General features: G+C 53.5%; 21 non-coding genes and 1 pseudogene across 21 annotated transcripts; all 22 read right to left on the bottom strand.

Annotated features, from left to right (window-relative positions):
* Nucleotides 1-754: 754 nt before the first annotated feature.
* Nucleotides 755-873, bottom strand: LOC126446616 (5S ribosomal RNA). The gene has a single exon (XR_007583378.1). It is a non-coding gene; the product is annotated as a 5S ribosomal RNA (ribosomal RNA).
* A 1,124-nt stretch (nt 874-1,997) lies between these two features.
* On the bottom strand, nt 1,998-2,116 carry LOC126446615 (5S ribosomal RNA). The gene has a single exon (XR_007583377.1). It is a non-coding gene; the product is annotated as a 5S ribosomal RNA (ribosomal RNA).
* Nucleotides 2,117-3,241: 1,125 nt separating this feature from the next.
* LOC126446626 (5S ribosomal RNA) lies at nt 3,242-3,359 on the bottom strand. The gene has a single exon (XR_007583387.1). It is a non-coding gene; the product is annotated as a 5S ribosomal RNA (ribosomal RNA).
* A 1,129-nt stretch (nt 3,360-4,488) lies between these two features.
* On the bottom strand, nt 4,489-4,605 carry LOC126446629 (5S ribosomal RNA). Its single transcript, XR_007583390.1, has one exon. It is a non-coding gene; the product is annotated as a 5S ribosomal RNA (ribosomal RNA).
* A 1,125-nt stretch (nt 4,606-5,730) lies between these two features.
* On the bottom strand, nt 5,731-5,849 carry LOC126446625 (5S ribosomal RNA). Its single transcript, XR_007583386.1, has one exon. It is a non-coding gene; the product is annotated as a 5S ribosomal RNA (ribosomal RNA).
* Nucleotides 5,850-6,974: 1,125 nt separating this feature from the next.
* On the bottom strand, nt 6,975-7,093 carry LOC126446614 (5S ribosomal RNA). Its single transcript, XR_007583376.1, has one exon. It is a non-coding gene; the product is annotated as a 5S ribosomal RNA (ribosomal RNA).
* Nucleotides 7,094-8,223: 1,130 nt separating this feature from the next.
* LOC126446630 (5S ribosomal RNA) lies at nt 8,224-8,341 on the bottom strand. Its single transcript, XR_007583391.1, has one exon. It is a non-coding gene; the product is annotated as a 5S ribosomal RNA (ribosomal RNA).
* A 1,131-nt stretch (nt 8,342-9,472) lies between these two features.
* On the bottom strand, nt 9,473-9,588 carry LOC126446631 (5S ribosomal RNA; annotated as a pseudogene).
* Nucleotides 9,589-10,710: 1,122 nt separating this feature from the next.
* On the bottom strand, nt 10,711-10,828 carry LOC126446619 (5S ribosomal RNA). Its single transcript, XR_007583381.1, has one exon. It is a non-coding gene; the product is annotated as a 5S ribosomal RNA (ribosomal RNA).
* A 1,125-nt stretch (nt 10,829-11,953) lies between these two features.
* On the bottom strand, nt 11,954-12,072 carry LOC126446618 (5S ribosomal RNA). Its single transcript, XR_007583380.1, has one exon. It is a non-coding gene; the product is annotated as a 5S ribosomal RNA (ribosomal RNA).
* Nucleotides 12,073-13,209: 1,137 nt separating this feature from the next.
* LOC126446613 (5S ribosomal RNA) lies at nt 13,210-13,328 on the bottom strand. The gene has a single exon (XR_007583375.1). It is a non-coding gene; the product is annotated as a 5S ribosomal RNA (ribosomal RNA).
* A 1,127-nt stretch (nt 13,329-14,455) lies between these two features.
* LOC126446635 (5S ribosomal RNA) lies at nt 14,456-14,574 on the bottom strand. Its single transcript, XR_007583394.1, has one exon. It is a non-coding gene; the product is annotated as a 5S ribosomal RNA (ribosomal RNA).
* Nucleotides 14,575-15,701: 1,127 nt separating this feature from the next.
* On the bottom strand, nt 15,702-15,820 carry LOC126446634 (5S ribosomal RNA). The gene has a single exon (XR_007583393.1). It is a non-coding gene; the product is annotated as a 5S ribosomal RNA (ribosomal RNA).
* Nucleotides 15,821-16,948: 1,128 nt separating this feature from the next.
* Nucleotides 16,949-17,068, bottom strand: LOC126446622 (5S ribosomal RNA). Its single transcript, XR_007583383.1, has one exon. It is a non-coding gene; the product is annotated as a 5S ribosomal RNA (ribosomal RNA).
* A 1,126-nt stretch (nt 17,069-18,194) lies between these two features.
* LOC126446620 (5S ribosomal RNA) lies at nt 18,195-18,314 on the bottom strand. Its single transcript, XR_007583382.1, has one exon. It is a non-coding gene; the product is annotated as a 5S ribosomal RNA (ribosomal RNA).
* A 1,130-nt stretch (nt 18,315-19,444) lies between these two features.
* Nucleotides 19,445-19,565, bottom strand: LOC126446627 (5S ribosomal RNA). Its single transcript, XR_007583388.1, has one exon. It is a non-coding gene; the product is annotated as a 5S ribosomal RNA (ribosomal RNA).
* Nucleotides 19,566-20,697: 1,132 nt separating this feature from the next.
* LOC126446617 (5S ribosomal RNA) lies at nt 20,698-20,817 on the bottom strand. The gene has a single exon (XR_007583379.1). It is a non-coding gene; the product is annotated as a 5S ribosomal RNA (ribosomal RNA).
* A 1,128-nt stretch (nt 20,818-21,945) lies between these two features.
* On the bottom strand, nt 21,946-22,065 carry LOC126446623 (5S ribosomal RNA). Its single transcript, XR_007583384.1, has one exon. It is a non-coding gene; the product is annotated as a 5S ribosomal RNA (ribosomal RNA).
* A 1,133-nt stretch (nt 22,066-23,198) lies between these two features.
* LOC126446628 (5S ribosomal RNA) lies at nt 23,199-23,317 on the bottom strand. Its single transcript, XR_007583389.1, has one exon. It is a non-coding gene; the product is annotated as a 5S ribosomal RNA (ribosomal RNA).
* A 1,111-nt stretch (nt 23,318-24,428) lies between these two features.
* Nucleotides 24,429-24,547, bottom strand: LOC126446633 (5S ribosomal RNA). Its single transcript, XR_007583392.1, has one exon. It is a non-coding gene; the product is annotated as a 5S ribosomal RNA (ribosomal RNA).
* A 1,128-nt stretch (nt 24,548-25,675) lies between these two features.
* On the bottom strand, nt 25,676-25,794 carry LOC126446624 (5S ribosomal RNA). The gene has a single exon (XR_007583385.1). It is a non-coding gene; the product is annotated as a 5S ribosomal RNA (ribosomal RNA).
* Nucleotides 25,795-26,921: 1,127 nt separating this feature from the next.
* On the bottom strand, nt 26,922-27,040 carry LOC126446612 (5S ribosomal RNA). The gene has a single exon (XR_007583374.1). It is a non-coding gene; the product is annotated as a 5S ribosomal RNA (ribosomal RNA).
* Nucleotides 27,041-27,869: the final 829 nt, after the last annotated feature.

The raw sequence follows: 27,869 nt of genomic DNA, 5'->3' as shown, positions 1-27,869 counted from the left end.
ACCAGGTGTCTGCGTAGTTCGCAGTGCATTCGCACCATTCCTATCTCTGTCCCCGTCCCGACTTGTCCCGACTTTGCTCGACTGCCGCTCGCTGCGCTCGGGTCGTGGCCCATATGACAGTACAAGCACGACAAACATCTGCGAGACGGCCGTGGGCCTAACGGGCGTGTCCGAGACGCCGTTTGCGGCGGGTAGGGCAGCGCCGTGCGTGGAAAGGTGCGAAAACAGGGACGCAGGACACAGGAGGGTCGCCAAAGCATCCATCTCTTCTAGCGACGAAAGAGAAATTTTGTTTACAAATCTGCAGTCGTACAATGCAACAAAACAATAAGCCCTGACGTATTCAGAACGTATCTGTCGGTTCGTACTGTTCTGTTATCTCCAGAGACTCTTTGGAAATCTTCCTTGGCACATTCTTCTTCGAGCTGAGGCCATTAATATCGTATCTTATGTTTATTACAGTCGTTTATTTTCAATTTTTTTTGTTGGAACTTTGCACTGCTACGAAACAGTAGGAGGCCCTGGCTTATTTCAGATCACATCTGTCGATTCGTAGTGTTTCGTTATTGTCAAGGATTTCTTGGCACGTTTAAATTGCTGAAGGAAGCATCTTGTCACAACGGAAGAGGTAGTATGAAAAGAGGGCTGGCAGGGGTAGCGATGCAAAAAGGAGAAAATGTAAGGGATCCAACAGCACCTTTCTTTTTTATTGGGCTGCCAGGGGTAGCGACATAATAACAAAAAAAAAGAAGGGAGCCAACAGCACCCGGGTTTCCCAGGCGGTCACCCATCCAAGTACTAACCGGGCCCAATGATGCTTAACTTCGGTGATCGGACGAGAACCGGTGCAATCATCATGGTATGGCCGTTGGCACTCATGTAATGTAGGAGCACGGCAGAATACGCGTTCGGCTTCTCTCCCAATACACAAAATGTTAGTTTTCCGCCGCATTTGACGAAAGCACTTCCTTCCGCAACAGCCAGCTCCTCGAGGACGGCGCGGGGGGCGCGCCCGGCGTCCCAGCGGAGCGACGGCCGAATTAGCGGGCGCACCGCCGCGTGTGTGAGACGCACTGCTGCTCGTTGCACGTCCTGTCATTCGCTGGGCGCGTGCAGCCTTCGACACTAGCGGAGGGCGCATCTTGTCCCTGGTGTCCAGCGGAGGGCCTGTGCGGGGTGTGGCAGTGTCGTGCTGGAGGGCGCCACTGGTAGCGATGTGGGCTTCCTCGCCTCGCCTCACACCAGGTGTCTGCGTAGTTTCGCAGTGCATTCGCACCATTCCTATCTCTGTCCCCGTCCCGACTTGTCCCGACTTTGCTCGACTGCCGCTCGCTGCCGCTCGGGTCGTGGCCCATATGACAGTACAAGCACGACAAACATCTGCGAGACGGCCGTGGGCCTAACGGGCGTGTCCGAGACGCCGTTTGCGGCGGGTAGGGCAGCGCCGTGCCGTGGAAAGGTGCGAAAACAGGGACGCAGGACACAGGAGGGTCGCCAAAGCATCCATCTCTTTCTAGCGACGAAAGAGAAATTTTTGTTTACAAATCTGCAGTCGTACAATGCAACAAACAATAAGCCCTGACGTATTTCAGAACGTATCTGTCGGTTCGTACTGTTCTGTTATCTCCAGAGACTCTTGGAAATCTTCCTTGGCACATTCTCTTCGAGCTGAGGCCATTAATATCGTATCTTATGTTTATTACAGTCGTTTATTTTCAATTTTTTTTTGTTGGAACTTTGCACTGCTACGAAACAGTAGGAGGCCCTGCTTATTTCAGATCACATCTGTCGATTCGTAGTGTTTCGTTATTGTCAAGGATTTCTTGGCACGTTTAAATTGCTGAAGGAAGCATCTTTGTCACAACGGAAAGGGTAGTATGAAAAGAGGGCTGGCAGGGGTAGCGATGCAAAAAGGAGAAAATGTAAGGGATCCAACAGCACCTTTCTTTTTTTATTGGGCTGCAGGGGTAGCGACATAATAACAAAAAAAAGAAGGGAGCCAACAGCACCCGGGTTTCCCAGGCGGTCACCCATCCAAGTACTAACCGGGCCCAATGATGCTTAACTTCGGTGATCGGACGAGAACCGGTGCAATCATCATGGTATGGCCGTTGGCACTCATGTAATGTAGGAGCACGGCAGAATACGCGTTCGGCTTCTCTCCCAATACACAAAAATGTTAGTTTTCCGCCGCATTTGACGAAAGCACTTCCTTCCGCAACAGCCAGCTCCTCGAGGACGGCGCGGGGGGCGCGCCCGGCGTCCCAGCGGAGCGACGGCCGAATTAGCGGGCGCACCGCCGCGTGTGTGAGACGCACTGCTGCTCGTTGCACGTCCTGTCATTCGCTGGGGCGCGTGCAGCCTTCGACACTAGCGGAGGGCGCATCTTGTCCCTGGTGTCCAGCGGAGGGCCTGTGCGGGGTGTGGCAGTGTCGTGCTGGAGGGCGCCACTGGTAGCGATGTGGGCTTCCTCGCCTCGCCTCACACCAGGTGTCTGCGTAGTTCGCAGTGCATTCGCACCATTCTATCTCTGTCCCCGTCCCGACTTGTCCCGACTTTGCTCGACTGCCGCTCGCTGCCGCTCGGTCGTGGCCCATATGACAGTACAAGCACGACAAACATCTGCGAGACGGCCGTGGGCCTAACGGGCGTGTCCGAGACGCCGTTTGCGGCGGGTAGGGCAGCGCCGTGCGTGGAAAGGTGCGAAAACAGGGACGCAGGACACAGGAGGGTCGCCAAAGCATCATCTCTTCTAGCGACGAAAGAGAAATTTTTGTTTACAAATCTGCAGTCGTACAATGCAACAAAACAATAAGCCCTGACGTATTTCAGAACGTATCTGTCGGTTCGTACTGTTCTGTTATCTCCAGAGACTCTTTGGAAATCTTCCTTGGCACATTCTTCTTCGAGCTGAGGCCATTAATATCGTATCTTATGTTTATTACAGTCGTTTATTTTCAATTTTTTTTTGTTGGAACTTTGCACTGCTACGAAACAGTAGGAGGCCCTGGCTTATTTCAGATCACATCTGTCGATTCGTAGTGTTTCGTTATTGTCAAGGATTTCTTGGCACGTTTAAATTGCTGAAGGAAGCATCTTTGTCACAACGGAAAGGTAGTATGAAAAGAGGGCTGGCAGGGGTAGCGATGCAAAAAGGAGAAAATGTAAGGGATCCAACAGCACCTTTCTTTTTTTATTGGGCTGCCAGGGGTAGCGACATAATAACAAAAAAAAAGAAGGGAGCCAACAGCACCCGGGTTTCCCAGGCGGTCACCCATCCAAGTACTAACCGGGCCCAATGATGCTTAACTTCGGTGATCGGACGAGAACCGGTGCAATCATCATGGTATGGCCGTGGCACTCATGTAATGTAGGAGCACGGCAGAATACGCGTTCGGCTTCTCTCCCAATACACAAAATGTTAGTTTTCCGCCGCATTTGACGAAAGCACTTCCTTCCGCAACAGCCAGCTCCTCGAGGACGGCGCGGGGGGCGCGCCCGGCGTCCCAGCGGAGCGACGGCCGAATTAGCGGGCGCACCGCCGCGTGTGTGAGACGCACTGCTGCTCGTTGCACGTCCTGTCATTCGCTGGGCGCGTGCAGCCTTCGACACTAGCGGAGGGCGCATCTTGTCCCTGGTGTCCAGCGGAGGGCCTGTGCGGGGTGTGGCAGTGTCGTGCTGGAGGGCGCCACTGGTAGCGATGTGGGCTTCCTCGCCTCGCATCACACCAGGTGTCTGCGTAGTTCGCAGTGCATTCGCACCATTCCTATCTCTGTCCCCGTCCCGACTTGTCCCGACTTTGCTCGACTGCCGCTCGCTGCCGCTCGGGTCGTGGCCCATATGACAGTACAAGCACGACAAACATCTGCGAGACGGCCGTGGGGCCTAACGGGCGTGTCCGAGACGCCGTTTGCGGCGGGTAGGGCAGCGCCGTGCCGTGGAAAGGTGCGAAAACAGGGACGCAGGACACAGGAGGGTCGCCAAAGCATCCATCTCTTCTAGCGACGAAAGAGAAATTTTTGTTTACAAATCTGCAGTCGTACAATGCAACAAAACAATAAGCCCTGACGTATTTCAGAACGTATCTGTCGGTTCGTACTGTTCTGTTATCTCCAGAGACTCTTTGGAAATCTTCCTTGGCACATTCTTCTTCGAGCTGAGGCCATTAATATCGTATCTTATGTTTATTACAGTCGTTTATTTTCAATTTTTTTTTGTTGGAACTTTGCACTGCTACGAAACAGTAGGAGGCCCTGGCTTATTTCAGATCACATCTGTCGATTCGTAGTGTTTCGTTATTGTCAAGGATTTCTTGGCACGTTTAAATTGCTGAAGGAAGCATCTTTGTCACAACGGAAACGGTAGTATGAAAAGAGGGCTGGCAGGGGTAGCGATGCAAAAAGGAGAAAATGTAAGGGATCCAACAGCACCTTTCTTTTTTTATTGGGCTGCCAGGGGTAGCGACATAATAACAAAAAAAAAGAAGGGAGCCAACAGCACCCGGGTTTCCAGGCGGTCACCCATCCAAGTACTAACCGGGCCCAATGATGCTTAACTTCGGTGATCGGACGAGAACCGGTGCAATCATCATGGTATGGCCGTGGCACTCATGTAATGTAGGAGCACGGCAGAATACGCGTTCGGCTTCTCTCCCAATACACAAAATGTTAGTTTTCCGCCGCATTTGACGAAAGCACTTCCTTCCGCAACAGCCAGCTCCTCGAGGACGGCGCGGGGGCGCGCCCGGCGTCCCAGCGGAGCGACGGCCGAATTAGCGGGCGCACCGCCGCGTGTGTGAGACGCACTGCTGCTCGTTGCACGTCCTGTCATTCGCTGGGCGCGTGCAGCCTTCGACACTAGCGGAGGGCGCATCTTGTCCCTGGTGTCCAGCGGAGGGCCTGTGCGGGGTGTGGCAGTGTCGTGCTGGAGGGCGCCACTGGTAGCGATGTGGGCTTCCTCGCCTCGCCTCACACCAGGTGTCTGCGTAGTTCGCAGTGCATTCGCACCATTCCTATCTCTGTCCCCGTCCCGACTTGTCCCGACTTTGCTCGACTGCCGCTCGCTGCCGCTCGGGTCGTGGCCCATATGACAGTACAAGCACGACAAACATTCTGCGAGACGGCCGTGGGCCTAACGGGCGTGTCCGAGACGCCGTTTGCGGCGGGTAGGGCAGCGCCGTGCCGTGGAAAGGTGCGAAAACAGGGACGCAGGACACAGGAGGGTCGCCAAAGCATCCATCTCTTCTAGCGACGAAAGAGAAATTTTTGTTTACAAATCTGCAGTCGTACAATGCAACAAAACAATAAGCCCTGACGTATTTCAGAACGTATCTGTCGGTTCGTACTGTTCTGTTATCTCCAGAGACTCTTTGGAATCTTCCTTGGCACATTCTTCTTCGAGCTGAGGCCATTAATATCGTATCTTATGTTTATTACAGTCGTTTATTTTCAATTTTTTTTTGTTGGAACTTTGCACTGCTACGAAACAGTAGGAGGCCCTGGCTTATTTCAGATCACATCTGTCGATTCGTAGTGTTTCGTTATTGTCAAGGATTTCTTGGCACGTTTAAATTGCTGAAGGAAGCATCTTTGTCACAACGGAAAGGTAGTATGAAAAGAGGGCTGGCAGGGGTAGCGATGCAAAAAGGAGAAAATGTAAGGGATCCAACAGCACCTTTCTTTTTTTATTGGGCTGCCAGGGGTAGCGACATAATAACAAAAAAAAAGAAGGGAGCCACAGCACCCGGGTTTCCCAGGCGGTCACCCATCCAAGTACTAACCGGGCCCAATGATGCTTAACTTCGGTGATCGGACGAGAACCGGTGCAATCATCATGGTATGGCCGTTGGCACTCATGTAATGTAGGAGCACGGCAGAATACGCGTTCGGCTTCTCTCCCAATACACAAAATGTTAGTTTTCCGCCGCATTTGACGAAAGCACTTCCTTCCGCAACAGCCAGCTCCTCGAGGACGGCGCGGGGGGCGCGCCCGGCCGTCCCAGCGGAGCGACGGCCGAATTAGCGGGCGCACCGCCGCGTGTGTGAGACGCACTGCTGCTCGTTGCACGTCCTGTCATTCGCTGGCGCGTGCAGCCTTCGACACTAGCGGAGGGCGCATCTTGTCCCTGGTGTCCAGCGGAGGGCCTGTGCGGGGTGTGGCAGTGTCGTGCTGGAGGGCGCCACTGGTAGCGATGTGGGCTTCCTCGCCTCGCCTCACACCAGGTGTCTGCGTAGTTCGCAGTGCATTCGCACCATTCCTATCTCTGTCCCCGTCCCGACTTGTCCCGACTTTGCTCGACTGCCGCTCGCTGCCGCTCGGGTCGTGCCCATATGACAGTACAAGCACGACAAACATCTGCGAGACGGCCGTGGCCTAACGGGCGTGTCGAGACGCCGTTTGCGGCGGGTAGGGCAGCGCCGTGCCGTGGAAAGGTGCGAAAACAGGGACGCAGGACACAGGAGGGTCGCCAAAGCATCCATCTCTTCTAGCGACGAAAGAGAAATTTTTTGTTTACAAATCTGCAGTCGTACAATGCAACAAAACAATAAGCCCTGGACGTATTTCAGAACGTATCTGTCGGTTCGTACTGTTCTGTTATCTCCAGAGACTCTTTGGAAATCTTCCTTGGCACATTCTTCTTCGAGCTGAGGCCATTAATATCGTATCTTATGTTTATTACAGTCGTTATTTTCAATTTTTTTTTGTTGGAACTTTGCACTGCTACGAAACAGTAGGAGGCCCTGGCTTATTTCAGATCACATCTGTCGATTCGTAGTGTTTCGTTATTGTCAAGGATTTCTTGGCACGTTTAAATTGCTGAAGGAAGCATCTTTGTCACAACGGAAAGGTAGTATGAAAGAGGGCTGGCAGGGGTAGCGATGCAAAAAAGGAGAAAATGTAAGGGATCCAACAGCACCTTTCTTTTTTATTGGGCTGCCAAGGGGTAGCGACATAATAACAAAAAAAAAGAAGGGAGCCAACAGCACCCGGGTTTCCCAGGCGGTCACCCATCCAAGTACTAACCGGGCCCAATGATGCTTAACTTCGGTGATCGGACGAGAACCGGTGCAATCATCATGGTATGGCCGTTGGCACTCATGTAATGTAGGAGCACGGCAGAATACGCGTTCGGCTTCTCTCCCAATACACAAAATGTTAGTTTTCCGCCGCATTTGACGAAAGCACTTCCTTCCGCAACAGCCCAGCTCCTCGAGGACGGCGCGGGGGGCGCGCCCGGCGTCCCAGCGGAGCGACGGGCCGAATTAGCGGGCGCACCGCCGCGTGTGTTGAGACGCACTGCTGCTCGTTGCACGTCCTGTCATTCGCTGGGCGCGTGCAGCCTTCGACACTAGCGGAGGGCGCATCTTGTCCCTGGTGTCCAGCGGAGGGCCTGTGCGGGGTGTGGCAGTGTCGTGCTGGAGGCGCCACTGGTAGCGATGTGGGCTTCCTCGCCTCGCCTCACACCAGGTGTCTGCGTAGTTCGCAGTGCATTCGCACCATTCCTATCTCTGTCCCCGTCCCGACTTGTCCCGACTTTTGCTCGACTGCCGCTCGCTGCCGCTCGGGTCGTGGCCCATATGACAGTACAAGCAACGACAAACATCTGCGAGACGGCCGTGGGCCTAACGGGCGTGTCCGAGACGCCGTTTGCGGCGGGTAGGGCAGCGCCGTGCCGTGGAAAGGTGCGAAAACAGGGACGCAGGACACAGGAGGGTCGCCAAAGCATCCATCTCTTCTAGCGACGAAAGAGAAATTTTTGTTTACAAATCTGCAGTCGTACAATGCAACAAAACAATAAGCCCTGACGTATTTCAGAACGTATCTGTCGGTTCGTACTGTTCTGTTATCTCCAGAGACTCTTTGGAAATCTTCTTGGCACATTCTTCTTCGAGCTGAGGCCATTAATATCGTATCTTATGTTTATTACAGTCGTTTATTTTCAATTTTTTTTTGTTGGAACTTTGCACTGCTACGAAACAGTAGGAGGCCCTGGCTTATTTCAGATCACATCTGTCGATTCGTAGTGTTTCGTTATTGTCAAGGATTTCTTGGCACGTTTAAATTGCTGAAGGAAGCATCTTTGTCACAACGGAAAGGTAGTATGAAAAGAGGGCTGGCAGGGGTAGCGATGCAAAAAGGAGAAAATGTAAGGGATCCAACAGCACCTTTCTTTTTTTATTGGGCTGCCAGGGGTAGCGACATAATAACAAAAAAAAAGAAGGGAGCCAACAGCACCCGGGTTTCCCAGGCGGTCACCCATCCAAGTACTAACCGGGCCCAATGATGCTTAACTTCGGTGATCGGACGAGACCGGTGCAATCATCATGGTATGGCCGTTGCACTCATGTAATGTAGGAGCACGGCAGAATACGCGTTCGGCTTCTCTCCCAATACACAAAATGTTAGTTTTTCCGCCGCATTTGACGAAAGCACTTCCTTCCGCAACAGCCAGCTCCTCGAGGACGGCGCGGGGGGCGCGCCCGGCGTCCCAGCGGAGCGACGGCCGAATTAGCGGGCGCACCGCCGCGTGTGTGAGGACGCACTGCTGCTCGTTGCACGTCCTGTCATTCGCTGGGCGCGTGCAGCCTTCGACACTAGCGGAGGGCGCATCTTGTCCCTGGTGTCCAGCGGAGGGCCTGTGCGGGGTGTGGCAGTGTCGTGCTGGAGGGCGCCACTGGTAGCGATGTGGGCTTCCTCGCCTCGCCTCACACCAGGTGTCTGCGTAGTTCGCAGTGCATTCGCACCATTCCTATCTCTGTCCCCGTCCCGACTTGTCCCGACTTTGCTCGACTGCCGCTCGCTGCGCTCGGGTCGTGGCCCATATGACAGTACAAGCACGACAAACATCTGATCTGCGAGACGGCCGTGGGCCTAACGGGCGTGTCCGAGACGCCGTTTTGCGGCGGGTAGGGCAGCGCCGTGCCGTGGAAAGGTGCGAAAACAGGGACGCAGGACACAGGAGGTCGCCAAAGCATCCATCTCTTCTAGCGACGAAAGAGAAATTTTTGTTTACAAATCTGCAGTCGTACAATGCAACAAAACAATAAGCCCTGACGTATTTCAGAACGTATCTGTCGGTTCGTACTGTTCTGTTATCTCCAGAGACTCTTTGGAAATCTTCCTTGGCACATTCTTCTTCGAGCTGAGGCCATTAATATCGTATCTTATGTTTATTACAGTCGTTTATTTTCAATTTTTTTTTGTTGGGAACTTTGCACTGCTACGAAACAGTAGGAGGCCCTGGCTTATTTCAGATCACATCTGTCGATTCGTAGTGTTTCGTTATTGTCAAGGATTTCTTGGCACGTTTAAATTGCTGAAGGAAGCATCTTTGTCACAACGGAAGGTAGTATGAAAAGAGGGCTGGCAGGGGTAGCGATGCAAAAAGGAGAAAATGTAAGGGATCCAACAGCACCTTTCTTTTTTTATTGGGCTGCCAGGGTAGCGACATAATAACAAAAAAAAAGAAGGGAGCCAACAGCACACGGGTTCCCAGGCGGTCACCCATCCAAGTACTAACCGGGCCCAATGATGCTTAACTTCGGTGATCGGACGAGAACGGTGCAATCATCATGTATGGCCGTTGGCACTCATGTAATGTAGGAGCACGGCAGAATACGCGTTCGGCTTCTCTCCAATACACAAAATGTTAGTTTTCCGCCGCATTTGACGAAAGCACTTCCTTCCGCAACAGCCAGCTCCTCGAGGACGGCGCGGGGGGCGCGCCCGGCGTCCCAGCGGAGCGACGGCCGAATTAGCGGGCGCACCGCCGCGTGTGTGAGACGCACTGCTGCTCGTTGCACGTCCTGTCATTCGCTGGGCGCGTGCAGCCTTCGACACTAGCGGAGGGCGCATCTTGTCCCTGGTGTCCAGCGGAGGGCCTGTGCGGGGTGTGGCAGTGTCGTGCTGGAGGGCGCCACTGGTAGCGATGTGGGCTTCCTCGCCTCGCCTCACACCAGGTGTCTGCGTAGTTCGCAGTGCATTCGCACCATTCCTATCTCTGTCCCCGTCCCGACTTGTCCCGACTTTGCTCGACTGCCGCTCGCTGCCGCTCGGGTCGTGGCCCATATGACAGTACAAGCACGACAAACATCTGCGAGACGGCCGTGGGCCTAACGGGCGTGTCCGAGACGCCGTTTGCGGCGGGTAGGGCAGCGCCGTGCCGTGGAAAGGTGCGAAAACAGGGACGCAGGACACAGGAGGGTCGCCAAAGCATCCATCTCTTCTAGCGACGAAAGAGAAATTTTTGTTTACAAATCTGCAGTCGTACAATGCAACAAAACAATAAGCCCTGACGTATTTCAGAACGTATCTGTCGGTTCGTACTGTTCTGTTATCTCCAGAGACTCTTTGGAAATCTTCCTTGGCACATTCTTCTTCGAGCTGAGGCCATTAATATCGTATCTTATGTTTATTACAGTCGTTTATTTTCAATTTTTTTTGTTGAACTTTGCACTGCTACGAAACAGTAGGAGGCCCTGGCTTATTTCAGATCACATCTGTCGATTCGTAGTGTTTCGTTATTGTCAAGGATTTCTTGGCACGTTTAAATTGCTGAAGGAAGCATCTTTGTCACAACGGAAAGGTAGTATGAAAAGAGGGCTGGCAGGGGTAGCGATGCAAAAGGAGAAAATGTAAGGGATCCACAGCACCTTTCTTTTTTTATTGGGCTGCCAGGGGTAGCGACATAATAACAAAAAAAAAGAAGGGAGCCAACAGCACCCGGTTTTCCCAGGCGGTCACCCATCAAGTACTAACCGGGCCCAATGATGCTTAACTTCGGTGATCGGACGAGAACCGGTGCAATCATCATGGTATGGCCGTTGGCACTCATGTAATGTAGGAGCACGGCAGAATACGCGTTCGGCTTCTCTCCCAATACACAAAATGTTAGTTTTCCGCCGCATTTGACGAAAGCACTTCCTTCCGCAACAGCCAGCTCCTCGAGGACGGCGCGGGGGGCGCGCCCGGCGTCCCAGCGGAGCGACGGCCGAATTAGCGGCGCACCGCCGCGTGTGTGAGACGCACTGCTGCTCGTTGCACGTCCTGTCATTCGCTGGGCGCGTGCAGCCTTCGACACTAGCGGAGGCGCATCTTGTCCCTGGTGTCCAGCGGAGGCCCTGTGCGGGGTGTGGGCTAGTGTCGTGCTGGAGGGCGCCACTGCGTAGCGATGTGGGCTTCCTCGCCTCGCCTCACACCAGGTGTCTGCGTAGTTCGGCAGTGCATTCGCACCATTCCTATCTCTGTCCCCGTCCCGACTTGTCCGACTTTGCTCGACTGCCGCTCGCTGCCGCTCGGGTCGTGGCCCATATGACAGTACAAGCACGACAAACATCTGCGAGACGGCCGTGGGCCTAACGGCGTGTCCGAGACGCCGTTTGCGGCGGTAGGGCAGCGCCGTGCCGTGGAAAGGTGCGAAAACAGGGACGCAGGACACAGGAGGGTCGCCAAGCATCCATCTCTTCTAGCGACGAAAGAGAAATTTTTGTTTACAAAATCTGCAGTCGTACAATGCAACAAACAATAAGCCCTGACGTATTTCAGAACGTATCTGTCGGTTCGTACTGTTCTGTTATCTCCAGAGACTCTTTGGAAATCTTCCTTGGCACATTCTTCTTCGAGCTGAGGCCATTAATATCGTATCTTATGTTTATTACAGTCGTTTATTTTCATTTTTTTTTGTTGGAACTTTGCACTGCTACGAAACAGTAGGAGGCCCTGGCTTATTTCAGATCACATCTGTCGATTCGTAGTGTTTCGTTATTGTCAAGGATTTCTTGGCACGTTTAAATTGCTGAAGGAAGCATCTTTGTCACAACGGAAAGGTAGTATGAAAAAGAGGGCTGGCAGGGGTAGCGATGCAAAAAGGAGAAAATGTAAGGGAATCCAACAGCACCTTTCTTTTTTTATTGGGCTGCCAGGGGTAGCGACATAATAACAAAAAAAAAGAAGGAGCCAACAGCACCCGGGTTTCCCAGGCGGTCACCCATCCAAGTACTAACCGGGCCCAATGTTGCTTAACTTCGGTGATCGGACGAGAACCGGTGCAATCATCATGGTATGGCCGTTGGCACTCATGTAATGTAGGAGCACGGCAGAATACGCGTTCGGCTTCTCTCCCAATACACAAAATGTTAGTTTTCCGCCGCATTTGACGAAAGCACTTCCTTCCGCAACAGCCAGCTCCTCGAGGACGGCGCGGGGGGCGCGCCCGGCGTCCCAGCGGAGCGACGGCCGAATTAGCGGGCGCACCGCCGCGTGTGTGAGACGCACGCTGCTCGTTGCACGTCCTGTCATTCGCTGGGCGCGTGCAGCCTTCGACACTAGCGAGGGCGCATCTTGTCCCTGGTGTCCAGCGGAGGGCCTGTGCGGGGTGTGGCAGTGTCGTGCTGGAGGGCGCCACTGGTAGCGATTGTGGGCTTCCTCGCCTCGCCTCACACCAGGTGTCTGCGTAGTTCGCAGTGCATTTCGCACCATTCCTATCTCTGTCCCCGTCCCGACTTGTCCCGACTTTGCTCGACTGCCGCTCGCTGCCGCTCGGGTCGTGGCCCATATGACAGTACAAGCACGACAAACATCTGCGAGACGGCCGTGGGCCTAACTGGCGTGTCCGAGACGCCGTTTGCGGCGGTAGGGCAGCGCCGTGCCGTGGAAAGGTGCGAAAACAGGGACGCAGGACACAGGAGGGTCGCCCAAAGCATCCATCTCTTCTAGCGACGAAAGACGACGAAAGAGAAATTTTTGTTTACAAATCTGCAGTCGTACAATGCAACAAAACAATAAGCCCTGACGTATTTCAGAACGTATCTGTCGGTTCGTACTGTTCTGTTATCTCCAGAGACTCTTTGGAAATCTTCCTTGGCACATTCTTCTTCGAGCTGAGGCCATTAATATCGTATCTTATGTTTATTACAGTCGTTTATTTTCAATTTTTTTTTGTTGGAACTTTGCACTGCTACGAAACAGTAGGAGGCCCTGGCTTATTTCAGATCACATCTGTCGATTCGTAGTGTTTCGTTATTGTCAAGGATTTCTTGGCACGTTTAAATTGCTGAAGGAAGCATCTTTGTCACAACGGAAAGGTAGTATGAAAAGAGGGCTGGCAGGGGTAGCGATGCAAAAAGGAGAAAATGTAAGGGATCCAACAGCACCTTTCTTTTTTTATTGGGCTGCCAGGGGTAGCGACATAATAACAAAAAAAAAGAAGGGAGCCAACAGCACCCGGGTTTCCCAGGCGGTCACCCATCCAAGTACTAACCGGGCCCAATGATGCTTAACTTCGGTGATCGGACGAGAACCGGTGCAATCATCATGGTATGGCCGTTGGCACTCATGTAATGTAGGAGCACGGCAGAATACGCGTTCGGCTTCTCTCCCAATACACAAAATGTTAGTTTTCCGCCGCATTTGACGAAAGCACTTCCTTCCGCAACAGCCAGCTCCTCGAGGACGGCGCGGGGGGCGCGCCCGGCGTCCCAGCGGAGCGACGGCCGAATTAGCGGGCGCACCGCCGCGTGTGTGAGACGCACTGCTGCTCGTTGCACGTCCTGTCATTCGCTGGGCGCGTGCAGCCTTCGACACTAGCGGAGGGCGCATCTTGTCCCTGGTGTCCAGCGGAGGGCCTGTGCGGGGTGTGGCAGTGTCGTGCTGGAGGGCGCCACTGGTAGCGATGTGGGCTTCCTCGCCTCGCCTCACACCAGGTGTCTGCGTAGTTCGCAGTGCATTCGCACCATTCCTATCTCTGTCCCCGTCCCGACTTGTCCCGACTTTGCTCGACTGCCGCTCGCTGCCGCTCGGGTCGTGGCCCATATGACAGTACAAGCACGACAAACATCTGCGAGACGGCCGTGGGCCTAACGGGCGTGTCCGAGACGCCGTTTGCGGCGGGTAGGGCAGCGCCGTGCCGTGGAAAGGTGCGAAAACAGGGACGCAGGACACAGGAGGGTCGCCAAAGCATCCATCTCTTCTAGCGACGAAAGAGAAATTTTTGTTTACAAATCTGCAGTCGTACAATGCAACAAAACAATAAGCCCTGACGTATTTCAGAACGTATCTGTCGGTTCGTACTGTTCTGTTATCTCCAGAGACTCTTTGGAAATCTTCCTTGGCACATTCTTCTTCGAGCTGAGGCCATTAATATCGTATCTTATGTTTATTACAGTCGTTTATTTTCAATTTTTTTTTGTTGGAACTTTGCACTGCTACGAAACAGTAGGAGGCCCTGGCTTATTTCAGATCACATCTGTCGATTCGTAGTGTTTCGTTATTGTCAAGGATTTCTTGGCACGTTTAAATTGCTGAAGGAAGCATCTTTGTCACAACGGAAAGGTAGTATGAAAAGAGGGCTGGCAGGGGTAGCGATGCAAAAAGGAGAAAATGTAAGGGATCCAACAGCACCTTTCTTTTTTTATTGGGCTGCCAGGGGTAGCGACATAATAACAAAAAAAAAGAAGGGAGCCAACAGCACCCGGGTTTCCCAGGCGGTCACCCATCCAAGTACTAACCGGGCCCAATGATGCTTAACTTCGGTGATCGGACGAGAACCGGTGCAATCATCATGGTATGGCCGTTGGCACTCATGTAATGTAGGAGCACGGCAGAATACGCGTTCGGCTTCTCTCCCAATACACAAAATGTTAGTTTTCCGCCGCATTTGACGAAAGCACTTCCTTCCGCAACAGCCAGCTCCTCGAGGACGGCGCGGGGGGCGCGCCCGGCGTCCCAGCGGAGCGACGGCCGAATTAGCGGGCGCACCGCCGCGTGTGTGAGACGCACTGCTGCTCGTTGCACGTCCTGTCATTCGCTGGGCGCGTGCAGCCTTCGACACTAGCGGAGGGCGCATCTTGTCCCTGGTGTCCAGCGGAGGGCCTGTGCGGGGTGTGGCAGTGTCGTGCTGGAGGGCGCCACTGGTAGCGATGTGGGCTTCCTCGCCTCGCCTCACACCAGGTGTCTGCGTAGTTCGCAGTGCATTCGCACCATTCCTATCTCTGTCCCCGTCCCGACTTGTCCCGACTTTGCTCGACTGCCGCTCGCTGCCGCTCGGGTCGTGGCCCATATGACAGTACAAGCACGACAAACATCTGCGAGACGGCCGTGGGCCTAACGGGCGTGTCCGAGACGCCGTTTGCGGCGGGTAGGGCAGCGCCGTGCCGTGGAAAGGTGCGAAAACAGGGACGCAGGACACAGGAGGGTCGCCAAAGCATCCATCTCTTCTAGCGACGAAAGAGAAATTTTTGTTTACAAATCTGCAGTCGTACAATGCAACAAAACAATAAGCCCTGACGTATTTCAGAACGTATCTGTCGGTTCGTACTGTTCTGTTATCTCCAGAGACTCTTTGGAAATCTTCCTTGGCACATTCTTCTTCGAGCTGAGGCCATTAATATCGTATCTTATGTTTATTACAGTCGTTTATTTTCAATTTTTTTTTGTTGGAACTTTGCACTGCTACGAAACAGTAGGAGGCCCTGGCTTATTTCAGATCACATCTGTCGATTCGTAGTGTTTCGTTATTGTCAAGGATTTCTTGGCACGTTTAAATTGCTGAAGGAAGCATCTTTGTCACAACGGAAAGGTAGTATGAAAAGAGGGCTGGCAGGGGTAGCGATGCAAAAAGGAGAAAATGTAAGGGATCCAACAGCACCTTTCTTTTTTTATTGGGCTGCCAGGGGTAGCGACATAATAACAAAAAAAAAGAAGGGAGCCAACAGCACCCGGGTTTCCCAGGCGGTCACCCATCCAAGTACTAACCGGGCCCAATGATGCTTAACTTCGGTGATCGGACGAGAACCGGTGCAATCATCATGGTATGGCCGTTGGCACTCATGTAATGTAGGAGCACGGCAGAATACGCGTTCGGCTTCTCTCCCAATACACAAAATGTTAGTTTTCCGCCGCATTTGACGAAAGCACTTCCTTCCGCAACAGCCAGCTCCTCGAGGACGGCGCGGGGGGGCGCGCCCGGCGTCCCAGCGGAGCGACGGCCGAATTAGCGGGCGCACCGCCGCGTGTGTGAGACGCACTGCTGCTCGTTGCACGTCCTGTCATTCGCTGGGCGCGTGCAGCCTTCGACACTAGCGGAGGGCGCATCTTGTCCCTGGTGTCCAGCGGAGGGCCTGTGCGGGGTGTGGCAGTGTCGTGCTGGAGGGCGCCACTGGTAGCGATGTTGGGCTTCCTCGCCTCGCCTCACACCAGGTGTCTGCGTAGTTCGCAGTGCATTCGCACCATTCCTATCTCTGTCCCCGTCCCGACTTGTCCCGACTTTGCTCGACTGCCGCTCGCTGCCGCTCGGGTCGTGGCCCATATGACAGTACAAGCACGACAAACATCTGCGAGACGGCCGTGGGCCTAACGGGCGTGTCCGAGACGCCGTTTGCGGCGGGTAGGGCAGCGCCGTGCCGTGGAAAGGTGCGAAAACAGGGACGCAGGACACAGGAGGGTCGCCAAAGCATCCATCTCTTCTAGCGACGAAAGAGAAATTTTTGTTTACAAATCTGCAGTCGTACAATGCAACAAAACAATAAGCCCTGACGTATTTCAGAACGTATCTGTCGGTTCGTACTGTTCTGTTATCTCCAGAGACTCTTTGGAAATCTTCCTTGGCACATTCTTCTTCGAGCTGAGGCCATTAATATCGTATCTTATGTTTATTACAGTCGTTTATTTTCAATTTTTTTTTGTTGGAACTTTGCACTGCTACGAAACAGTAGGAGGCCCTGGCTTATTTCAGATCACATCTGTCGATTCGTAGTGTTTCGTTATTGTCAAGGATTTCTTGGCACGTTTAAATTGCTGAAGGAAGCATCTTTGTCACAACGGAAAGGTAGTATGAAAAGAGGGCTGGCAGGGGTAGCGATGCAAAAAGGAGAAAATGTAAGGGATCCAACAGCACCTTTCTTTTTTATTGGGCTGCCAGGGGTAGCGACATAATAACAAAAAAAAAGAAGGGAGCCAACAGCACCCGGGTTTCCCAGGCGGTCACCCATCCAAGTACTAACCGGGCCCAATGATGCTTAACTTCGGTGATCGGACGAGAACCGGTGCAATCATCATGGTATGGGCCGTTGGCACTCATGTAATGTAGGAGCACGGCAGAATACGCGTTCGGCTTCTCTCCCAATACACAAAAATGTTAGTTTTCCGCCGCATTTGACGAAAGCACTTCCTTCCGCAACAGCCAGCTCCTCGAGGACGGCGCGGGGGGCGCGCCCGGCGTCCCAGCGGAGCGACGGCCGAATTAGCGGGCGCACCGCCGCGTGTGTGAGGACGCACTGCTGCTCGTTGCACGTCCTGTCATTCGCTGGGCGCGTGCAGCCTTCGACACTAGCGGAGGGCGCATCTTGTCCCTGGTGTCCAGCGGAGGGCCTGTGCGGGGTGTGGCAGTGTCGTGCTGGAGGGCGCCACTGGTAGCGATGTGGGCTTCCTCGCCTCGCCTCACACCAGGTGTCTGCGTAGTTCGCAGTGCATTCGCACCATTCCTATCTCTGTCCCCGTCCCGACTTGTCCGACTTTGCTCGACTGCCGCTCGCTGCCGCTCGGGTCGTGGCCCATATGACAGTACAAGCACGACAAACATCTGCGAGACGGCCGTGGGCCTAACGGGCGTGTCCGAGACGCCGTTTGCGGCGGGTAGGGCAGCGCCGTGCCGTGGAAAGGTGCGAAAACAGGGACGCAGGACACAGGAGGGTCGCCAAAGCATCCATCTCTTCTAGCGACGAAAGAGAAATTTTTGTTTACAAATCTGCAGTCGTACAATGCAACAAAACAATAAGCCCTGACGTATTTCAGAACGTATCTGTCGGTTCGTACTGTTCTGTTATCTCCAGAGACTCTTGGAAATCTTCCTTGGCACATTCTTCTTCGAGCTGAGGCCATTAATATCGTATCTTATGTTTATTACAGTCGTTTATTTTCAATTTTTTTTTGTTGGAACTTTGCACTGCTACGAAACAGTAGGAGGCCCTGGCTTATTTCAGATCACATCTGTCGATTCGTAGTGTTTCGTTATTGTCAAGGATTTCTTGGCACGTTTAAATTGCTGAAGGAAGCATCTTTGTCACAACGGAAAGGTAGTATGAAAAGAGGGCTGGCAGGGGTAGCGATGCAAAAGGAGAAAATGTAAGGGATCCAACAGCACCTTTCTTTTTTTATTGGGCTGCCAGGGGTAGCGACATAATAACAAAAAAAAAGAAGGGAGCCAACAGCACCCGGGTTTCCCCAGGCGGTCACCCATCCAAGTACTAACCGGGCCCAATGATGCTTAACTTCGGTGATCGGACGAGAACCGGTGCAATCATCATGGTATGGCCGTTGGCACTCATGTAATGTAGGAGCACGGCAGAATACGCGTTCGGCTTCTCTCCCAATACACAAAATGTTAGTTTTCCGCCGCATTTGACGAAAGCACTTCCTTCTCGCAACAGCCAGCTCCTCGAGGACGGCGCGGGGGGCGCGCCCGGCGTCCCAGCGGAGCGACGGCCGAATTAGCGGGCGCACCGCCGCGTGTGTGAGACGCACTGCTGCTCGTTGCACGTCCTGTCATTCGCTGGGCGCGTGCAGCCTTCGACACTAGCGGAGGGCGCATCTTGTCCCTGGTGTCCAGCGGAGGGCCTGTGCGGGGTGTGGCAGTGTCGTGCTGGAGGGCGCCACTGGTAGCGATGTGGGCTTCCTCGCCTCGCCTCACACCAGGTGTCTGCGTAGTTCGCAGTGCATTCGCACCATTCCTATCTCTGTCCCCGTCCCGACTTGTCCCGACTTTGCTCGACTGCCGCTCGCTGCCGCTCGGGTCGTGGCCCATATGACAGTACAAGCACGACAAACATCTGCGAGACGGCCGTGGGCCTAACGGGCGTGTCCGAGACGCCGTTTGCGGCGGGGTAGGGCAGCGCCGTGCCGTGGAAAGGTGCGAAAACAGGGACGCAGGACACAGGAGGGTCGCCAAAGCATCCATCTCTTCTAGCGACGAAAGAGAAATTTTTGTTTACAAATCTGCAGTCGTACAATGCAACAAAACAATAAGCCCTGAACGTATTTCAGAACGTATCTGTCGGTTCGTACTGTTCTGTTATCTCCAGAGACTCTTTGGAAATCTTCCTTGGCACATTCTTCTTCGAGCTGAGGCCATTAATATCGTATCTTATGTTTATTACAGTCGTTTATTTTCAATTTTTTTTTGTTGGAACTTTGCACTGCTACGAAACAGTAGGAGGCCCTGGCTTATTTCAGATCACATCTGTCGATTCGTAGTGTTTCGTTATTGTCAAGGATTTCTTGGCACGTTTAAATTGCTGAAGGAAGCATCTTTGTCACAACGGAAAGGTAGTATGAAAAGAGGGCTGGCAGGGGTAGCGATGCAAAAAGGAGAAAATGTAAGGGATCCAACAGCACCTTTCTTTTTTTATTGGGCTGCCAGGGGTAGCGACATAATAACAAAAAAAAAGAAGGGAGCCAACAGCACCCCGGGTTTCCCAGGCGGTCACCCCATCCAAGTACTAACCGGGCCCAATGATGCTTAACTTCGGTGATCGGACGAGAACCGGTGCAATCATCATGGTATGGCCGTTGGCACTCATGTAATGTAGGAGCACGGCAGAATACGCGTTCGGCTTCTCTCCCAATACACAAAATGTTAGTTTTCCGCCGCATTGACGAAAGCACTTCCTTCCGCAACAGCCAGCTCCTCGAGGACGGCGCGGGGGGCGCGCCCGGCGTCCCAGCGGAGCGACGGCCGAATTAGCGGGCGCACCGCCGCGTGTGGTGAGACGCACTGCTGCTCGTTGCACGTCCTGTCATTCGCTGGGCGCGTGCAGCCTTCGACACTAGCGGAGGGCGCATCTTGTCCCTGGTGTCCAGCGGAGGGCCTGTGCGGGGTGTGGCAGTGTCGTGCTGGAGGGCGCCACTGGTAGCGATGTGGGCTTCCTCGCCTCGCCTCACACCAGGTGTCTGCGTAGTTCGCAGTGCATTCGCACCATTCCTATCTCTGTCCCCCGTCCCGACTTGTCCCGACTTTGCTCGACTGCCGCTCGCTTGCCGCTCGGGTCGTGGCCCATATGACAGTACAAGCACGACAAACATCTGCGAGACGGCCGTGGGCCTAACGGGCGTGTCCGAGGACGCCGTTTGCGGCGGGTAGGGCAGCGCCGTGCCGTGGAAAGGTGCGAAAACAGGGACGCAGGACACAGGAGGGTCGCCAAAAGCATCCATCTCTTCTAGCGACGAAAGAGAAATTTTTGTTTACAAATCTGCAGTCGTACAATGCAACAAAACAATAAGCCCTGACGTATTTCAGAACGTATCTGTCGGTTCGTACTGTTCTGTTATCTCCAGAGGACTCTTTGGAAATCTTCCTTGGCACATTCTTCTTCGAGCTGAGGCCATTAATATCGTATCTTATGTTTATTACAGTCGTTTATTTCAATTTTTTTTTGTTGGAACTTTGCACTGCTACGAAACAGTAGGAGGCCCTGGCTTATTTCAGATCACATCTGTCGATTCGTAGTGTTTCGTTATTGTCAAGGATTTCTTGGCACGTTTAAATTGCTGAAGGAAGCATCTTTGTCACAACGGAAAGGTAGTATGAAAAGAGGGCTGGCAGGGGTAGCGATGCAAAAAGGAGAAAATGTAAGGGATCCAACAGCACCTTTCTTTTTTTATTGGGCCTGCCAGGGGTAGCGACATAATAACAAAAAAAAAGAAGGGAGCCAACAGCACCCGGGTTTTCCCAGGCGGTCACCCATCCAAGTACTAACCGGGCCCAATGATGCTTAACTTCGGTGATCGGACGAGAACCGGTGCAATCATCATGGTATGGCCGTTGGCACTCATGTAATGTAGGAGCACGGCAGAATACGCGTTCGGCTTCTCTCCCAATACACAAAATGTTAGTTTTCCGCCGCATTTGACGAAAGCACTTCCTTCCGCAACAGCCAGCTCCTCGAGGACGGCGCGGGGGGCGCGCCCGGCGTCCCAGCGGAGCGACGGCCGAATTAGCGGGCGCACCGCCGCGTGTGTGAGACGCACTGCTGCTCGTTGCACGTCCTGTCATTCGCTGGGCGCGTGCAGCCTTCGACACTAGCGGAGGGCGCATCTTGTCCCTGGTGTCCAGCGGAGGGCCTGTGCGGGGTGTGGCAGTGTCGTGCTGGAGGGCGCCACTGGTAGCGATGTGGGCTTCCTCGCCTCGCCTCACACCAGGTGTCTGCGTAGTTCGCAGTGCATTCGCACCATTCCTATCTCTGTCCCCGTCCCGACTTGTCCCGACTTTGCTCGACTGCCGCTCGCTGCCGCTCGGGTCGTGGCCCATATGACAGTACAAGCACGACAAACATCTGCGAGACGGCCGTGGGCCTAACGGGCGTGTCCGAGACGCCGTTTGCGGCGGGTAGGGCAGCGCCCGTGCCGTGGAAAGGTGCGAAAACAGGGACGCAGGACACAGGAGGGTCGCCAAAGCATCCATCTCTTCTAGCGACGAAAGAGAAATTTTTTGTTTACAAATCTGCAGTCGTACAATGCCAACAAAACAATAAGCCCTGACGTATTTCAGAACGTATCTGTCGGTTCGTACTGTTCTGTTATCTCCAGAGACTCTTTGGAAATCTTCCTTGGCACATTCTTCTTCGAGCTGAGGCCATTAATATCGTATCTTATGTTTATTACAGTCGTTTATTTTCAATTTTTTTTTGTTGGAACTTTGCACTGCTACGAAACAGTAGGAGGCCCTGGCTTATTTCAGATCACATCTGTCGATTCGTAGTGTTTCGTTATTGTCAAGGATTTCTTGGCACGTTTAAATTGCTGAAGGAAGCATCTTTGTCACAACGGAAAGGTAGTATGAAAAGAGGGCTGGCAGGGGTAGCGATGCAAAAAGGAGAAATGTAAGGGATCCAACAGCACCTTTCTTTTTTTATTGGGCTGCCAGGGTAGCGGACATAATAACAAAAAAAAGAAGGGAGCCAACAGCACCCGGGTTTCCCAGGCGGTCACCCATCCAAGTACTAACCGGGCCCAATGATGCTTAACTTCCGGTGATCGGACGAGAACCGGTGCAATCATCATGGTATGGCCGTTGGCACTCATGTAATGTAGGAGCACGGCAGAATACGCGTTCGGCTTCTCTCCCAATACACAAAATGTTAGTTTTCCGCCGCATTTGACGAAAGCACTTCCTTCCGCAACAGCCAGCTCCTCGAGGACGGCGCGGGGGGGCGCGCCCGGCGTCCCAGCGGAGCGACGGCCGAATTAGCGGGCGCACCGCCGCGTGTGTGAGACGCACTGCTGCTCGTTGCACGTCCTGTCATTCGCTGGGCGCGTGCAGCCTTCGACACTAGCGGAGGGCGCATCTTGTCCCTGGTGTCCAGCGGAGGGCCTGTGCGGGGTGTGGCAGTGTCGTGCTGGAGGGCGCCACTGGTAGCGATGTGGGCTTCCTCGCCTCGCCTCACACCAGGTGTCTGCGTAGTTTCGCAGGTGCATTCGCACCATTCCTATCTCTGTCCCCCGTCCCGACTTGTCCGACTTTGCTCGACTGCCGCTCGCTGCCGCTCGGGTCGTGGCCCATATGACAGTACAAGCACGACAAACATCTGCGAGACGGCCGTGGGCCTAACGGGCGTGTCCGGAGACGCCGTTTGCGGCGGGTAGGGCAGCGCCGTGCCGTGGAAAGGTGCGAAAACAGGGACGCAGGACACAGGAGGGTCGCCAAAGCATCCATCTCTTCTAGCGGACGAAAGAGAAATTTTTGTTTACAAATCTGCAGTCGTACAATGCAACAAAACAATAAGCCCTGACGTATTTCAGAACGTATCTGTCGGTTCGTACTGTTCTGTTATCTCCAGAGACTCTTTGGAAATCTTCCTTGGCACATTCTTCTTCGAGCTGAGGCCATTAATATCGTATCTTATGTTTATTACAAGTCGTTTATTTTCAATTTTTTTTTGTTGGAACTTTGCACTGCTACGAAACAGTAGGAGGCCCTGGCTTATTTCAGATCACATCTGTCGATTCGTAGTGTTTCGTTATTGTCAAGGATTTCTTGGCACGTTTAAATTGCTGAAGGAAGCATCTTTGTCACAACGGAAAGGTAGTATGAAAAGAGGGGCTGGCAGGGGTAGCGATGCAAAAAGGAGAAAATGTAAGGGATCCAACAGCACCTTTCTTTTTTTATTGGGCTGCCAGGGGTAGCGACATAATACAAAAAAAAAGAAGGGAGCCAACAGCACCCGGGTTTCCCAGGCGGTCACCCATCCAAGTACTAACCGGGCCCCAATGATGCTTAACTTCGGTGATCGGACGAGAACCGGTGCAATCATCATGGTATGCCGTTGGCACTCATGTAATGTAGGAGCACGGCAGAATACGCGTTCGGCTTCTCTCCCAATACACAAAATGTTAGTTTTCCGCCGCATTTGACCGAAAGCACTTCCTTCCGCAACAGCCAGCTCCTCGAGGACGGCGCGGGGGGCGCGCCCGGCGTCCCAGCGGAGCGACGGCCGAATTAGCGGGCGCACCGCCGCGTGTGTGAGACGCAACTTGCTGCTCGTTGCACGTCCTGTCATTCGCTGGGCGCGTGCAGCCTTCGACACTAGCGGAGGGCGCATCTTGTCCCTGGTGTCCCAGCGGAGGGCCTGTGCGGGGTGTGGCAGTGTCGTGCTGGAGGGCGCCACTGGTAGCGCTCACACCAGGTGTCTGCGTAGTTCGCAGTGCATTCGCACCATTCCTATCTCTGTCCCCGTCCCGACTTGTCCCGACTTTGCTCGACTGCCGCTCGCTGCCGCTCGGGTCGTGGCCCATATGACAGTACAAGCACGACAAACATCTGCGAGACGGCCGTGGGCCTAACGGGCGTGTCCGAGACGCCGTTTGCGGCGGGTAGGGCAGCGCCGTGCCGTGGAAAGGTGCGAAAACAGGGACGCAGGACACAGGAGGGTCGCCAAAGCATCCATCTCTTCTAGCGACGAAAGAGAAATTTTTGTTTACAAATCTGCAGTCGTACAATGCAACAAAACAATAAGCCCTGACGTATTTCAGAACGTATCTGTCGGTTCGTACTGTTCTGTTATCTCCAGAGACTCTTTGGAAATCTTCCTTGGCACATTCTTCTTCGAGCTGAGGCCATTAATATCGTATCTTATGTTTATTACAGTCGTTTATTTTCAATTTTTTTTTGTTGGAACTTTGCACTGCTACGAAACAGTAGGAGGCCCTGGCTTATTTCAGATCACATCTGTCGATTCGTAGTGTTTCGTTATTGTCAAGGATTTCTTGGCACGTTTTAAATTGCTGAAGGAAGCATCTTTGTCACAACGGAAAGGTAGTATGAAAAGAGGGCTGGCAGGGGTAGCGATGCAAAAAGGAGAAAATGTAAGGGATCCAACAGCACCTTTCTTTTTTTATTGGGCTGCCAGGGGTAGCGACATAATAACAAAAAAAAAGAAGGGAGCCAACAGCACCCGGGTTTCCCAGGCGGTCACCCATCCAAGTACTAACCGGGCCCAATGATGCTTAACTTCGGTGATCGGACGAGAACCGGTGCAATCATCATGGTATGGCCGTTGGCACTCATGTAATGTAGGAGCACGGCAGAATACGCGTTCGGCTTCTCTCCCAATACACAAAATGTTAGTTTTCCGCCGCATTTGACGAAAGCACTTCCTTCCGCAACAGCCAGCTCCTCGAGGACGGCGCGGGGGGCGCGCCCGGCGTCCCAGCGGAGCGACGGCCGAATTAGCGGGCGCACCGCCGCGTGTGTGAGACGCACTGCTGCTCGTTGCACGTCCTGTCATTCGCTGGGCGCGTGCAGCCTTCGACACTAGCGGAGGGCGCATCTTGTCCCTGGTGTCCAGCGGAGGGCCTGTGCGGGGTGTGGCAGTGTCGTGCTGGAGGGCGCCACTGGTAGCGATGTGGGCTTCCTCGCCTCGCCTCACACCAGGTGTCTGCGTAGTTCGCAGTGCATTCGCACCATTCCTATCTCTGTCCCCGTCCCGACTTGTCCCGACTTTGCTCGACTGCCGCTCGCTGCCGCTCGGGTCGTGGCCCATATGACAGTACAAGCACGACAAACATCTGCGAGACGGCCGTGGGCCTAACGGGCGTGTCCGAGACGCCGTTTGCGGCGGGTAGGGCAGCGCCGTGCCGTGGAAAGGTGCGAAAACAGGGACGCAGGACACAGGAGGGTCGCCAAAGCATCCATCTCTTCTAGCGACGAAAGAGAAATTTTTGTTTACAAATCTGCAGTCGTACAATGCAACAAAACAATAAGCCCTGACGTATTTCAGAACGTATCTGTCGGTTCGTACTGTTCTGTTATCTCCAGAGACTCTTTGGAAATCTTCCTTGGCACATTCTTCTTCGAGCTGAGGCCATTAATATCGTATCTTATGTTTATTACAGTCGTTTATTTTCAATTTTTTTTTGTTGGAACTTTGCACTGCTACGAAACAGTAGGAGGCCCTGGCTTATTTCAGATCACATCTGTCGATTCGTAGTGTTTCGTTATTGTCAAGGATTTCTTGGCACGTTTAAATTGCTGAAGGAAGCATCTTTGTCACAACGGAAAGGTAGTATGAAAAGAGGGCTGGCAGGGGTAGCGATGCAAAAAGGAGAAAATGTAAGGGATCCAACAGCACCTTTCTTTTTTTTATTGGGCTGCCAGGGGTAGCGACATAATAACAAAAAAAAAGAAGGGAGCCAACAGCACCCGGGTTTCCCAGGCGGTCACCCATCCAAGTACTAACCGGGCCCAATGATGCTTAACTTCGGTGATCGGACGAGAACCGGTGCAATCATCATGGTATGGCCGTTGGCACTCATGTAATGTAGGAGCACGGCAGAATACGCGTTCGGCTTCTCTCCCAATACACAAAATGTTAGTTTTCCGCCGCATTTGACGAAAGCACTTCCTTCCGCAACAGCCAGCTCCTCGAGGACGGCGCGGGGGGCGCGCCCGGCGTCCCAGCGGAGCGACGGCCGAATTAGCGGGCGCACCGCCGCGTGTGTGAGACGCACTGCTGCTCGTTGCACGTCCTGTCATTCGCTGGGCGCGTGCAGCCTTCGACACTAGCGGAGGGCGCATCTTGTCCCTGGTGTCCAGCGGAGGGCCTGTGCGGGGTGTGGCAGTGTCGTGCTGGAGGGCGCCACTGGTAGCGATGTGGGCTTCCTCGCCTCGCCTCACACCAGGTGTCTGCGTAGTTCGCAGTGCATTCGCACCATTCCTATCTCTGTCCCCGTCCCGACTTGTCCCGACTTTGCTCGACTGCCGCTCGCTGCCGCTCGGGTCGTGGCCCATATGACAGTACAAGCACGACAAACATCTGCGAGACGGCCGTGGGCCTAACGGGCGTGTCCGAGACGCCGTTTGCGGCGGGTAGGGCAGCGCCGTGCCGTGGAAAGGTGCGAAAACAGGGACGCAGGACACAGGAGGGTCGCCAAAGCATCCATCTCTTCTAGCGACGAAAGAGAAATTTTTGTTTACAAATCTGCAGTCGTACAATGCAACAAAACAATAAGCCCTGACGTATTTCAGAACGTATCTGTCGGTTCGTACTGTTCTGTTATCTCCAGAGACTCTTTGGAAATCTTCCTTGGCACATTCTTCTTCGAGCTGAGGCCATTAATATCGTATCTTATGTTTATTACAGTCGTTTATTTTCAATTTTTTTTTGTTGGAACTTTGCACTGCTACGAAACAGTAGGAGGCCCTGGCTTATTTCAGATCACATCTGTCGATTCGTAGTGTTTCGTTATTGTCAAGGATTTCTTGGCACGTTTAAATTGCTGAAGGAAGCATCTTTGTCACAACGGAAAGGTAGTATGAAAAGAGGGCTGGCAGGGGTAGCGATGCAAAAAGGAGAAAATGTAAGGGATCCAACAGCACCTTTCTTTTTTTATTGGGCTGCCAGGGGTAGCGACATAATAACAAAAAAAAAGAAGGGAGCCAACAGCACCCGGGTTTCCCAGGCGGTCACCCATCCAAGTACTAACCGGGCCCAATGATGCTTAACTTCGGTGATCGGACGAGAACCGGTGCAATCATCATGGTATGGCCGTTGGCACTCATGTAATGTAGGAGCACGGCAGAATACGCGTTCGGCTTCTCTCCCAATACACAAAATGTTAGTTTTCCGCCGCATTTGACGAAAGCACTTCCTTCCGCAACAGCCAGCTCCTCGAGGACGGCGCGGGGGGCGCGCCCGGCGTCCCAGCGGAGCGACGGCCGAATTAGCGGGCGCACCGCCGCGTGTGTGAGACGCACTGCTGCTCGTTGCACGTCCTGTCATTCGCTGGGCGCGTGCAGCCTTCGACACTAGCGGAGGGCGCATCTTGTCCCTGGTGTCCAGCGGAGGGCCTGTGCGGGGTGTGGCAGTGTCGTGCTGGAGGGCGCCACTGGTAGCGATGTGGGCTTCCTCGCCTCGCCTCACACCAGGTGTCTGCGTAGTTCGCAGTGCATTCGCACCATTCCTATCTCTGTCCCCGTCCCGACTTGTCCCGACTTTGCTCGACTGCCGCTCGCTGCCGCTCGGGTCGTGGCCCATATGACAGTACAAGCACGACAAACATCTGCGAGACGGCCGTGGGCCTAACGGGCGTGTCCGAGACGCCGTTTGCGGCGGGTAGGGCAGCGCCGTGCCGTGGAAAGGTGCGAAAACAGGGACGCAGGACACAGGAGGGTCGCCAAAGCATCCATCTCTTCTAGCGACGAAAGAGAAATTTTTGTTTACAAATCTGCAGTCGTACAATGCAACAAAACAATAAGCCCTGACGTATTTCAGAACGTATCTGTCGGTTCGTACTGTTCTGTTATCTCCAGAGACTCTTTGGAAATCTTCCTTGGCACATTCTTCTTCGAGCTGAGGCCATTAATATCGTATCTTATGTTTATT

Source organism: Schistocerca serialis, unplaced genomic scaffold (assembly GCF_023864345.2).
Source record: "Schistocerca serialis cubense isolate TAMUIC-IGC-003099 unplaced genomic scaffold, iqSchSeri2.2 HiC_scaffold_411, whole genome shotgun sequence".
NCBI lineage: Eukaryota > Metazoa > Arthropoda > Insecta > Orthoptera > Acrididae > Schistocerca > Schistocerca serialis.
The sequence above is the reverse complement of the archived record's forward strand: the minus strand, read 5'-3'. Positions and strand labels throughout refer to the sequence as shown.